Source organism: Mirounga angustirostris, unplaced genomic scaffold (assembly GCF_029215605.1).
Source record: "Mirounga angustirostris isolate CCGP_5_RB_7025 unplaced genomic scaffold, mMirAng1.0.hap1 SCAF_6, whole genome shotgun sequence".
NCBI classification, from domain to species: Eukaryota; Metazoa; Chordata; class Mammalia; order Carnivora; family Phocidae; genus Mirounga; species Mirounga angustirostris.
This window is the reverse complement of record NW_026991714.1, coordinates 44,663,450-44,676,816: the sequence shown is the minus strand read 5'-3', so window position 1 is coordinate 44,676,816 and position 13,367 is coordinate 44,663,450. Positions and strand designations below refer to the sequence as shown.

Genomic DNA, 13,367 nt, shown 5'->3' with positions numbered 1-13,367 from the left:
GAAATGTAACAGTCAAGGCTTGCCTAGTGGAAAATCCGGCACAGTGCTGAGCCACCATCTGCCTGGAAATGAGACTCCTAATCGGGCAAACCACCTTCCTCCTTGGTAGGATTTTTAATCAGTCACAGCAAGTAGTACCAATTAACGAACAAGCTCTTGATTTGCACCCTGTGATTCTTCAAGAAGCTCAAACCAGGGGCGCCTGGGTGGCTCAGTCGTTAAGCATCTGCCTTCAGCTCAGGTCATGATCCCAGGGTCCTGGGATCGAGCCCCGCATCAGGCTCCCTGCTCTGCGGGAAGTCTGCTCCTCCCTCTCCCACTCCTGCTGCTTCTGTTCCCTCTCTCTCTGTGTCTCTCTGTCAAATAAATAAATAAAATCTTAAAAAAAAAAAAAAAGCTCAAACCACTTCAAACAGTGGCCTATTAATTCCCAGAAATCCATGTGAGATGATAAAATAAGATAGGGAGAAAGGGGTGACGGATAAATTACTAGCCAAGAAAACAAAATGATCAGTTCTCTCAAAAGAGTGAAAATGAGTCAGTGCTGCAGAGGGAAGCTAGAACCTCAGGGTTCTTCCAGGATGAACTTTCAACGTTGGATAAAAGACCTCCACACCAACCAAGGGAGGTAAGCTTGACCACAGAAGCACCCACTCCTCCTCAGGCATCGGCTCATCCAAGAGCTAAGTTTGCTTGTCTTTGCTTTGCCCAGTGGTCCTCCAGAACTGTTCTCTGAACCCCGTTTGCCCAGCAGGAAACGTGAGGGGAAGTGACATTTCAGTGCTGCATTTTGTGATCAGTAAGTGCTGGTCCCAGCAATGGTTTAACGAAAATAAATACACTCACCTATCACCAACACTTCCCATTTCACAAGGGGCAAAACAAAAATAGCTGATCAAGTCCAAATTAATTTCCAGGTCTGTTCAATTGTATCTCCAGAGAGCCAACACACAACATGTTCTATTGGCCCTACAATCCAGCTCTAGAAGTATGAAAAAGGGGAGAAAACCCCCCAAATTGAGCATCTTGGAATGAAAAACCCTTCAAAAACATCACCTTCTCCTCTCCTCCCGCCCCCCCCCCCCCGCCCGCCCAGTACATTCCAACTCTACCAAACTAAAAGGTTATTATTAGGTGAAAAGTGAGTCCACCCCCTTGAGTAGGGAGGTTTTCATAACATTTCTCTGTGTAATGAACATGCCACTTCCCCAAACAGTCCATACTGTTTCCTTAAAAAAAAAAAAAAAAAAAAAAGTGTTTCATGGAATCTATGGTGTGTCAGCCCCCCTCCCAACGTCTGAGTCAGAGCAGAGCATGTGTGGGTCTTCAACCAAGGTTCTGGATGATCAGGGTGTATCACTTTCAGAGTTGCTCCAATAGCTGAACTTATGGCTGTCTTCCAGCCACACACAACATAAGCACTATCTATTTTAAAACAAATTTCCTAACCCACATGCGATGGAAGATACCTCATAGGGAGGCAGGTTTCCTACTGAAACAAATCGCTTCTATCCCCAACTGTGCTTGTCATCACTCAGGATTAATGCGTGTTTCTGTGTATGTATTTTTATCTTTGACCATGTAACTCCTGGAGAAAAGAAAGCCACCTCAAATTTGACCAACGTGCCTGAGCCAATTCAGAGCTTTAGAAGAGGAATGAATGGGAGATGAGAGCCCTTAAGCCCAGGGACTTCTCTCACACAAACAGTAAGTGGGGGGTGGGGGGGAATCCCTCCGTGGGGGTAGGAGGCAGGGTGGATGATCGGGGAAGGACATCAGCAGCCGTGGCGGCCGCACTTCGCGGACTGCCTGCAGAGGGGAGGGAGATCTCTTCCGTGTACAGTACCCAAGCACCCTCTGCTGCTGCCTCGCATGGGCACGAATAATAAACACACCGAGGTGAGCATAAACACACCGAGGTGAGCAAACAGATGCACCGAGGCAAGCCACCCCCAAAAGGTCAAAACTTCAGAAATCCCGGGGATCCCAGCACCCATCCAAGCACATCAATCGGTCGGAGCGGGAGAAGGGACTCGAAGACAGAGCACAGGATTCTGAATTCTTTTTCTTTCCAGATCTGGCTCGCAAAGTACGGTGGCTACATGCACAGCTCCGAGAGGAGCAGGCAGGCTGAGGGCGGCGGGGGGGGGCGGGGAGTGCGGGTGGGAAGGGAGGGGTGTCTCACACCAGCCACCCAGGCCTCAATGTGACGAAAGTCGTCAGCAGCCCCAACCGCATCCCAGCCCCTCCGCCCCGGCGAGCAGACGCCCCCACCCCAGCTTCCGTCCCCGCACTAGGCAGCAGCAGCCCCGCGCCGGGCCGCGCGCCCGCAGCGCCACCACCGCGGCTCCCATCCCTTCGGCGCGGCAGACTCCCCGCAGGCCTCCCTCCCAGCCCACCCGGGCTCGCCGGGGAGCCGAGTCGCGGGGCCGCGCCGCCCGCTCCCCCCCGCCCGAGGCCGGCGGGGGCCACGCTTACCTTGGGCGCTCGCGGGGGGGGCCGAAGGTGGCAAGCCTCCCGCCCCCCGCCCCTTTCCTCCTCGCCTTTTCTCTTCCTCCCTCCTCTCCTCTTCCTTCGCCTCCCCACAGTGAGTCCGGGTGTCCCCCTCCTCCCCGCCGCTCGGAGTAGACGCCGAGAACCCCGGAGCCCAGCCCGCGTGCGTGCGTGCGGGAGGCGACGGCACGGGGCCAGCTCTCCAGTAACTGAGCGCGGCGCGCAGCTCCCAACTAAAGTGTGAAAGAAGCGGCGGCCGCGAGGCCGCGGCGCGGAACGTTCCCCCCGGGAGTGGGCAGGCAGCGAGCGGGAGCGGGCTGGGAGCAAGCGAGGGAGGGGACCGCCAGGGAGGGGCGGAGGGAGGGAGGGGCCCTCCTCGCCCAGTCACTCACTCGAGGGGCGGGGCAGCCAGCCACGCCCCCGCCGCCGGCCCCTCCCCGCGCCCCGCTCCGCGCTGCGGCCCGCTTCCCTCCCCCGGGGAGGGGCCTGCCGAGACCGCCCGGCCGCCAAGCCCCGGGAGGACCGCTCCGGGCGAGCGGGCGCGCGGGGCTGCGGGGAGGGAAGGAGGGCGCCGGCCGGCACCTATGCGCGTGTGTGTGTGTGTGTGCGCGCGCGCGCGGGCGCGTGCTAGGAGCCCGCGGGCCGGCGGGAGGGGAGACCCCGGCGGGAAAGCTGCGTGCGGGCCCTGTCACCCGGGAGGAGGCGCGGGTGTGGCGGGGCAGCTCCGAGGCCGGAGGGCCCAGCTCTGTGGTAGACCCGGCCCGCCCCTGGGCCCTGCCGCGGGGCTGCGCCTGCTGGGAGCGGACGGAGGGAAGGCCGGGCACCCTGGGCGCGCCGCGCGGCCCCTCCCCTCCCTGGCTGGATGGCCGCAATGCCGCGGCTCCGGCTCGGCCCCCGAACCGCCTCCAGCCTGCCCTGGAGCCGCGGCGCCTTCCAGATGAATGAAGCCCAGGCGACCCGGCGGAAGCGGCCCTGCGGGGGAGAGCTGTGCGCCTCCAGCCCTGGCCGGAGACTTCGCGCCCTGCTCCCCCTCCCCGCCCTTCCCGGCCCCTAGGGACTAGAAGGGCGGAGGCCGCGTGGGCTGGGCGCGTCTGGGATGGTTGAGGGTCCAGAAAGATCGCCGTTCAGTCTTCTGTGGGCATTCACAAGAGGCCACCCAATTTTCCACCCTTTGGGAGAAGCTCTTTCATTTTTCCCCTCTCCTCGGTCACCTCGGGTGTTCGGTGCGAGCACCGAATGGATCTTTCCACATTGATAGCGGTTGGACGTCTTTTGTGCGGCTTCCCGGCGCTTCGCTGCTGCGGCATTGCCCCAGACACGTGAGGAATGCCAGGCCTCCAGAGTGAGGGACGCCCTAGAAAACAATAGGGGCAAAAGATAACCCCCGGGTCTCGTGGATTGCACACAAACCGAACCATGTCTCACTTTCCAAGATGAAGTTGGGAAATGGAAAAGGACACGTCAGAGCCGTGACAGTGATAAGACACTTAATTGAAAAGCAAATTCATAATTTAGTGTAATGAAATGAGTTAATAACCACCCATCATGGATGGGAAGTCAGGCTTTAAAAAAAAAAAAAAAAGGTTTTCCAGTGCTTTTTCTTTCTCAATTTGAAAGGCTGGTATCACGTTGTTTTTGAAAATAAACTTGTGTTCTGTTTTTTAAATTACCCATATTCTAGTTCATTTTTCTCCTTGGAACCAGAACTCTCTGTCGTCTAAAGAGGAATGGTTAAGAAGGGAGAGGAGGCAAATTAGGATTCCAATCAGGCGCTGCCAGCCACCATCTCTATCACCCTAGGCAACCCGTTTCATTTCTGTCAGCCTTCCTTTCCTCAGCTGTAAAATGGGATTGATGATTCTGGCTCTGGCCTCATAGGCTTGTTGTGAAAGTAAAAGGAAAATGAAATGAGGTGCCAATGTGTGTAAAGCACTTTGCATAATGACACATGGTAAGAACTCACTAAAGATGAGCTGTTATTTCAGATATATAGTTTAACCCCAAATTTGGTAGACTTTTTTTTCCTAATCTTTGCATTTCTTCTTAAAGTTGGGGGAGGGATCCATCTGCTGGGTTTATGCAAATATAGTCAACTCTTCTTTGGGGTTTTTAGGCCATGCCTAAAGCTTCCTATGCTAAAATGAAAGAAATAATATGACTAAGATGTGTGTGTGTGTTTATCTATGTAAAAGGATCCTTACAAGTCACAAGCTTTTGTCTCCCCCACCCCCCACTTCCCTCATCTACACAGACCACCCTGAATAGACCAACTCTGTAAATTGTTGACCTGGGTTGAATTCTGTCCCTTCAGGCCTCAGAACGGTGACTGACACTGTGGATTGTTGAGGGCAAGGCAATGTCGGTCTCCTTTGACTTGGTCTCCTCAGAACTAACAGAAGGCCACAAAGCAAGCACTTCATACATGTATAAATTAAAGGGCATCTGTACTATGAACTTTTAAAGCAAGTTTTAAATTATTCAAAGGAATACATGTTCATTGCCGAAAATTTAGAAATTTTGGAAACTCGGCCAAGTATGAAGAAAAGAAAAATCACCATAATCCTATCATCCAGAAGGAGGTACTAAATAAATGCTTCAAGGATATTAATTTTCCCTTCATTTATTTCATTATTATTTCATCAGCAAACATTTATTAAGTACCTAGACAACTTCCTAGGGCAGAGAACAGGTTGTATGTTGTTAAGTGTTTGTTTCTCAATAGACACTACTTAGAAGTAACATTTTATATGGTAGGTAGTGAGGTTCTCAGGATAGTCTGCAAACAGTCCATGAAGGGAATCTGTAATTAAACAATAGTGTTGACCAGAAATAATCCAGGTTTTACAGGGCTGGGAGCACAGTTTGGGGAGCCAAATCTTCTAGATAAGGAAGACAAAAGTACAAAAACCCTTTGGAAGGGTTCATGTGAAATGAGGGGTCTCGAAACTTAAGCCCCTTTTAGCTTTTTAGTAAACCCTCTTTGGTGCTGTAATTTTTGTAGAAATTAACTGCTTTGGTAAACATTGTTTTAGTGAGAAAACTCATTCTTCATTTGACCTGGGATCCCAGGGACACCTCTCCTCCATCTGTCCTCCCCACCACATGTGGAAGACACAAGAGTGGAGACTCCCACCACACACACACACACACACACACACACACACACACACACACACACACACACACTTTCTTGCACATGGTCATAGGAGAGACAGTGGGACCGTGGGGACTTTGGCAAGGACAGCAGAAGAGAAGAGCACAGGAGGAAGGGAGGGGGTAGACAGGAGAGGCTCTGAGGGGCTAGAGAGGCAGGATTCTAGCACAAACCATGCAAATCTGTTTTGGTCAGCACAAGCTAAATCTACTAGATATGTTATCACAGAATAATCTCTCTAGCTATTCATAATTATTAAGGTAACTCTAAACATACAAAAATAATGAAAAACATGATTATCCCCTCTGGTTACAAGTAATAAAACCATCACCTCTTTGCCCTTCCACCCCAGCAGAATCTCTGAATTCCATATCTTCAAATGCTCTACCTATAATTTTCAAAGAAAAATGATATCCTTTATGCTCAGAAAATTTGCATTTTTAAACTTTAAAGTCTCTACTCTTATAATTAATTTTCTTTTATTCCTAAAGCTTTAATTTATAAATACTTGGCACTATAGGACCATTCATAACAAATAAGTTTGAATGTTTTGTTTCTTATTTTTTCTTTTAAGTAGATTGAACGTTTGTATGCCCCCAAATTCCTATGTTGAAGCCCTAACCCCAGTGTCGATGCTATTAGGAGGAGGTAGAACTTTGGGAGATGAGGTCACGAGGGTGGGGTCCTCATGATGAGATTATCTCCCTCATAAGAAGAGAATACAGAGCTCTCCCCTACCCCATCCCACCCATGACACAGCCATCTGGATGGAAATGGAAGCCAGGAAAAGGGCCATCACCAAAAACTTGACCATATTGGCACCTTGATCTCAGACTTCTGCCTCCAGGACTGGAGAAATAAACATCTGTAGTTTAAGTCACCCAGTCTGTGGTATTTTGTTATAGCATCCCCAGCTAAGACAGATAGGTTCCCTTCCCTATTGACTATAAAAAGGAAATGAAGGAAAATTCAGGTTGATTGAAAAAAAAGTAGTAAATGCTGTATATGCCGCCTCCTAGAATATCTCATATTGATCAGCATGAATTCATTTTATGTCATTTGTTTTTAAAAAGTACTAATCAGGTTAATTTTTCTGAATGATCAAGTTAAAAGTAGCTTTGGCAAGATTATTCAAAAACAAGCGATCCTAAAATAAGTACTACTCTGAAATGTGCTTTCTTTGTATTTGCTCCATGCAGTAACAGCTAACACTGATTGTCAGCTGTGTATTAACCAGGCATCATGTAATTCATAATGTATGTGAACTAACTCACTTCATCTTCCCCAACAATGCCATCAGGTAGATACTACCATTCTCATCATTCCCACGCAGATGTGGAAATGGAAGCACAGAGGGGTAAAGTAATGAGAGCAAGGCCAAGTGGTAAAGCCAAGGTTGGTTCTCACTAGTCAGATGCCAGAGCCCACACTCTGTTGGAAATATATTTTCTCTTCCATCTCCTCCACTTTTTCGCTTCAATTTTACTCAACCAGGTGAGGTTCCAAGTCTAAGTCCTAAAGGGAGGTCTATCTGAGCAACCCCAGCCTTTAAGTCTCTGAACTTTTGTGTAGCCATAGTCTTCCTCCTTTGCTGAAATTTTGCAACTTTATGCTGTTGGGGACCTTCCACATCTTTTATGTTAGCTCCACCATCATGACCAGTAGCTAGTGGTTTGAGACTAGATAGTTGTGTGTGTTAAATCTGCCTTTGGGGAGGGACCACAATGCACAGGCAGGTAAAGCACCCAACAAACAGTTGCGGATTGAGGGTTGTTTATGTACAGGTATGTTTATACTGGTTAATTCCAGTGACACCACACAGCCCCTCTGAATGGTTGGGGCTACATCAGAGCAGGTAGCTTAAAGTCAGTGCTAATAACTTGCGAATGGTTCTAATTGGTCTCTCAATGATGTGTGAATTACTCTGAGTAACTTGCTTTTCTAGATCTGTAAAATAATGACTCTGACTTAGATCCATTTATTTCTTCCTTGGGTTTCTCCCTAGGGTCTATATGTTCTTTTATCTCGCTTTCCAAATCTGGGTAGACAGAAGATGAAAACGTGTAACAGTCACTCAAAGCAGGGACTGTTAAGAACCCATAACCAAGAAGTGAGATTCAGCCCCAGGCGAAAGAGATGAAGGAGGGCCGGGATCTCAGACGCCCAGGAGAGGTCAGCTAAGCCCCCAGGCTATCTGCTACCTCTCCTCATTTCACAAGCTTTGCCCAAATAGTGGAAGTTAGCTTTCCAGGTGGAGCCCCTTTTTCTGGGTCACACAACGGCCCTGCCACTGTGGGTGTAACAGATGAATCCCTAGACACTCAAGTCATCGGTTCCTACTGGTATCAGCTGGAACACTGTCCTGCTTCCAGCCTGTAATGTGTTAATGGTAATTGTTATTTCATGGTTGGTCTTGTCTCTCCAGTGGATTTTAAACTCTGCGGGAAGAGGAGGTCTTGCTCTCTAAATTTCTCCATCATGCACACAAAACCTTCCGTAATTTGGGTCCTGCCTCCCTTTGAAGATTAAGTCCTAGTTCCAGTTGCTAGCTGGAGGGATGGCCCAGCTACTTGGCTGATTTGCTAGTTACCATCCATCTTCCACTATTTCTACCCTTACGCATTTGCACTGTTGTTCCCTCTGTGTAGACTACTCAAACCTCTGCATATTCCAAGAGCTCGCCTGTCAGCCAATCCAACTCTTTCTCTGCACGGGCCAGCCATCTAGACCTCTCTGAGCCTCAGGTTCTTGGTTTGCAACAAAGGGACCATACTACGTATACAGAGAATTAAAAATAAAGGCCTGGCATTCAGCACATTTAAAGAGCAGATATGAGTGCTTTGTAAATGGCTATTATAATCTCTTGTTCTTTATGGTCTGACTTAAATGTTTTTGTTCTGAGAAGCTTTCCAAAATCCCCCTTGTCAGAATTGAACTCTTCCTCCCCCACCTCCTATTGACGTTTTGGGCTTTTTTAAAGCCTTTGAGATTTGGTTTATTTGTTGTAGTAGTTAACCAATTCTGACTAATACATGGCAGACGTGTATTTTGCAAACTGTACGATTCAATTGTTTATCGTACAATCACATGACTACGTAACCATCAACACCGTTCCATTCTGGAACATTTTTATCACCTCAAAGAACAGGAGGGTTTCAATTTTTCCACATCTTCACAGTCACTTGTTAATAGCTGTCTTTTTTGTTGTAGCTGTCCTAGTGCGTGTGAAGTGGTATCTCATTGTGGTTTTGGTTTGCATTTCCCCAACGACTAATCGTGTTGAACACCTTTTCATGTGCTCTGTTGAAGTTTGCTTATAATTTTGTGATGGCAGTTGCTACAGCCAGCACTTGGTTACTCTTCACATTTCCTATAACCTTTTGCTTAAAGCTTTGTAAATTGTGGGTCTCAAAATGTGTTTATCAAATGAGTTATTTATTGCTGATATCACCCATTAGGTATCCTGATGTCAACTGACTATAAGAGAGAAGAGAGAGAACAAAGAAAGTATGCAGAAAAGAAGAGAGCAAAATATGAAAGAATATGATGCCTATTATTCTGAGAGTATACAAATTATATGTTGAATAATGCTTTATAGCTATTAAAGATATCCTGGTATTTCTACCAGCTGATCTGCTTTCGTTGTATCTTTTTCCTTGATTACTTGGGCAGATTCAATAAGGAGGTATTATATACAAATTAAAACTTTTTAGTTTTAAATGAGAAAAAAGGAATTAAACTAGAAAATGTAGTTTTCAACCAATGATGGTAATTGGAGCACAAGGGCTTTACTCCTTCATGCTCCTTCAAAGGAATTTTAAAAACAGGAGCAAACCTGTAACTCAATTAAAGTGCTACCACATTCTAGAAAATCTAAAAAATATTTGTTAGATACTTTCTTTAAATAAAATGAGACTCTTTTGAAAGAAAAAGAAAGGCAACCTCCAATTCATGAAATGCAAAAGCAAGACCCAAGGAGTGAGAAAAAGGAGTTTGCAGTGGAGTCTCACTGTCACCCATGCTGGAGAGCCTGGAGCTACAGTAGCCAGGGAGGAGCAAATTGATCCCTATAGAACCTCCCAGAAGTGTACCAACAGCAATACTCAGAGTCAGATTCCACTACAGTGGTCAGAACCAGCTGCTAAGGGGGACTGTTGGACAAAGGGCCCAGGCCAGCTAACAGTGAACTACCTCACAGCCACTCTCCAGGGTTACCTCACTCCCTTAGAGGTCTGTTGTTTAAGTTTCATGTCTACCTCCTCAGGCTCCTGATCTGATGTGTACTAGTCCCTTCTTTCAGTATGTGCATGGTGTTTTAGTTAGGCTTTGTTGGTTGTAAGAAATAGAGGCTTAATTCTACCAGCTTGAGTCAGGGGGACCAGGGAGAATTACTTTAAAACATCATGGGACGTAGAACCCTTCAGGAAATTCAAGAACAAGAACCCTAGAATGACCAGAGCTTGTGGACATCAGTGTAAAGATGTGACTCCACATAGCTTCCACCTGTCCACTATAAAGAACTGTAATGCTTCCTAAGCATTCTCATCACAGGGAAAAAAAAAACCCATTTCTTTCTTTCTTTCTTTCTTTCCTTCTTTCTTTCTTTCTTTCTTTCTTTCTTTCTTTCCTTCTTTCTTTCTTTCTTTCTTTCTTTCTTTCTTTCTTTCTTTCTTTCTTTCTTTCCTCCTTTCTTTCTTTCTTTCTTTCTTTCTTTCTTTCTGTAACTGTATGTGATGATGGATGTTAACTAAAGGTATTGTGGTAATTGTTTCACAATAGATGTAAGTCAACTTATTATTCTGTACTCCTTAAACTTATACAGTGTGCTATATGTCAATTATGTCTCAATAAAACTGGAAAAAAGAAAAAGAAATATAACACTAGTGAATGAGAAAGGTATTAGTATTGATATATCAGATGAACTCTAATTCATATATACATCAGTTGCAAGTTTAAATATTTTATTAGCAGTAAAATTTTACTTTGCAACACACCATACAGTAGTTCACAGTGAGATCCACTGTACTTGACAAAAAAGAAATACCCATACATTTACCAAAGTAGAAAAATGTATAGGCCACATTCTGAAGACAGTGCACTAAAACCAGAAATGAATAAAAAGGAGATTTTTAAAACCCACAGAAAAATTTAAAATACTCTCTTTGTGTATAGTAAAGATGAAAATTCAAATAAATGGGAAAATATAGATTATGCCATCAATAGGGTTGGAACAAACTGATAACAGTTTGTAAAATAGCCAAATTAAATTCCTACCTTGAGCAATATTTAAAAATAAACTCCATATGGATGACATGTTTATTTATATTTTTTGCCTCAATTTCTACATCTTTATTTTTATTATTTAATTTTTTAATTTGAGTATAGTTGACATAGGATGGCAAATTTAAATGTGAAAAGTAAAGCCACTTTTATTTTATTTTTTTTAGTACAAGAGGAAACATAGATTTAAGATTTTGTATAATCTTGAAATACACAAGACTTAGCTAAGCAGAGATCATAAATGAAAAGATTGCTAGTTTTGAATGCATAAAACAATTGTATATTGGGAAAACATCATAAACAAATTGAAAAGTAAATGACACACTGAGGTAATATTTGCCATATAGTTGATAGGTAAATGATTAGGCCATTAGTATGTAAAGAGTTCTATAAACCAATAAGAAAAGATATGAATCCAATGAAAGCTGATCAAAGATATGACAAAATAATTCACAAAGAGGAAATATAAACTATTAGTAAAATAAACTAAAAAGTTCAATGTTACTAGTGTTTAAAGATTTTATTTATTTATTCATGAGAGACAGACAGAGAGAGAGAGAGAGAGGCAGAGGGAGAAGCAGTCTCCCAAGGAGCAGGGAGCCCGATGTGGGGCTCGATCCCAGGACTCTGGGATCATGACCTGAGCCAAAGGCAGACGCTTAACCATGTGAACCACCCAGACGCCCATCAATGTTACTAGTGTTTAAAGAAAATAAACATTATGCCACTTTCTCTGTATATAACTGGCAGATTTTTAATAATTACTATCCTTAGAGTTGAGGAAAGTTTAGAAAAACAGGCACTCTCATATACTGCTGATAGAGTAATTTATCTATATATATCAAAAGCATTAGAAGTTTGTATGCCCTTTGCCCTAACAACTACTAGCCTTCTAGGAATTAAACATAAAGAGGTATTCAGAGATGTACACTAATATATACCATGTTAAAGCGTTTTTAACAATATGGGGAAATGTTTATGCCACATTATACTATAAAAGAAGATATCAAATTGTATATATAACATGATCATAAAAAGATTAAAATATATACACATGGCTTTAAAAATATTAAAATGTTAACAATGGTGGTTTCTGTGGCAGAATTTGGGGCAATTACTTTTTAAAATGCATTTTCTCAAAAAAAATTTTTTTCCTCCATTTTTCAAAGAGCCTATTTTACTTTTAGTGTTACAGAAAAGGGCAACTGAAAAAAGAGTCTACTTTTTTAAGAGTCGATTAGAGAAGTATCGCTCTTGAGATTGGAAGTGACCTTTAAGATTTTTAATCCAAACCCCCATTCTGCTCACTGCTAGCCCATCAGCACTTCAACTCATACTATAAAGAATATATTTTGAGGTTGCTCTTTCTTCTTTAACTATATATATAAATTTGTTTATATAGCATTTTCAAAGGAGAGTCATACAAATAATTCAAGGATCAGAACATAAGACCTATGTGAATAGATAAAGATGCTGGCGCTCAAAGGATGAGAGGAAGGAGAGGCTCTTTTAATTCTTTGCTCCCTTGCAGCAAATATTCTGGCTATGCTTTTTCTAGGTTGTCCCAGAGCCTGTTAGTTACCAGAGATGGCTTCTGTGGCTCTTATGAAAATGCACCTGCGGACCTCTAACCAGAGAGAACACTATGAATCACGGGCCCCAGCTTTGCTGCTCTCGGAAACCCATTGCTGTGTTTGTGCGGAGGCCAAGCTTCCCAGTGGGTGCTACAAGCCAGTGACCGAGTGCATTAGGGATACTACAGCAGACCCACTCCTGGGAAACACGGGACTTGTTGGACCCCAGATCTTGCCCCCAGGACTCTGTGCTCTTTGCTGAACCAGTGAGGCCGACTCCACCGCAGCAGAGGACACCTCCCCCAACCTTCTGTCCCTTCCTCCTTCACTACTGCTCTTATTCGCTCTCCCAGGCTGGTCTCTCCCCATTTTTTTTCTCATTCAGTATTTTTCCCTAACAAAATCCTTGCATATTTAATCCCATTTTGGCTGTTTGCTTCTCAGAGGACCAGAGCGAACAGAGCTTCCCAGCAGTTTTGAAATCCTAAGCCTTGCGGCGGGGGGTGGGGGGGGGCAGGGGGGCGCCTCCCCCACTCCTCACAGTCAGCCGCCATCATTGTCACCAATGCATGTCAGTGAAGCAGAAGGAAAAGAGTCGGAATGGGATTAACGGGACAGACAGCCTGTTGCAGTTTCAGGCTCTGTGAGGTAATAGACACAGATTTAGTCACATTTCATCTATTCAGATCCATCTTCCATTTCCATTACTGTTCATTTCTCCTCCCAACTTCTTGGAGTCTGGATAAATTTCTGCTGAACACACATTCACCAGGGAGACCAGTGCTGTCCAATAGAAATATAATGTGAACCACACATGTAATTTGAAATTTTCTAATAGCTGCATTGGAAAATAAAAAGAAACAGGT

At 44.9% G+C, this 13,367-nt stretch overlaps 1 protein-coding gene across 6 annotated transcripts in view; it reads right to left on the bottom strand.

The window, feature by feature from the left end:
- The window catches only part of CUNH1orf21 (chromosome unknown C1orf21 homolog), a 215,043-nt gene extending 212,215 nt beyond the window's left edge, over window positions 1-2,828 (bottom strand). For 3 of the 6 annotated variants that reach the window (XM_045877314.3, XM_045877315.3, XM_054508008.2), the window contains exon 1: window positions 2,479-2,825. The gene's annotated coding sequence lies outside the window, so the exon portion shown is untranslated. Of the gene's footprint in view, window positions 1-2,478 lie in introns of all 6 variants that reach the window. The other 3 variants (XM_054508011.2, XM_054508009.2, XM_054508012.1) reach the window with 2 other exon arrangements.
- Window positions 2,829-13,367: the final 10,539 nt, after the last annotated feature.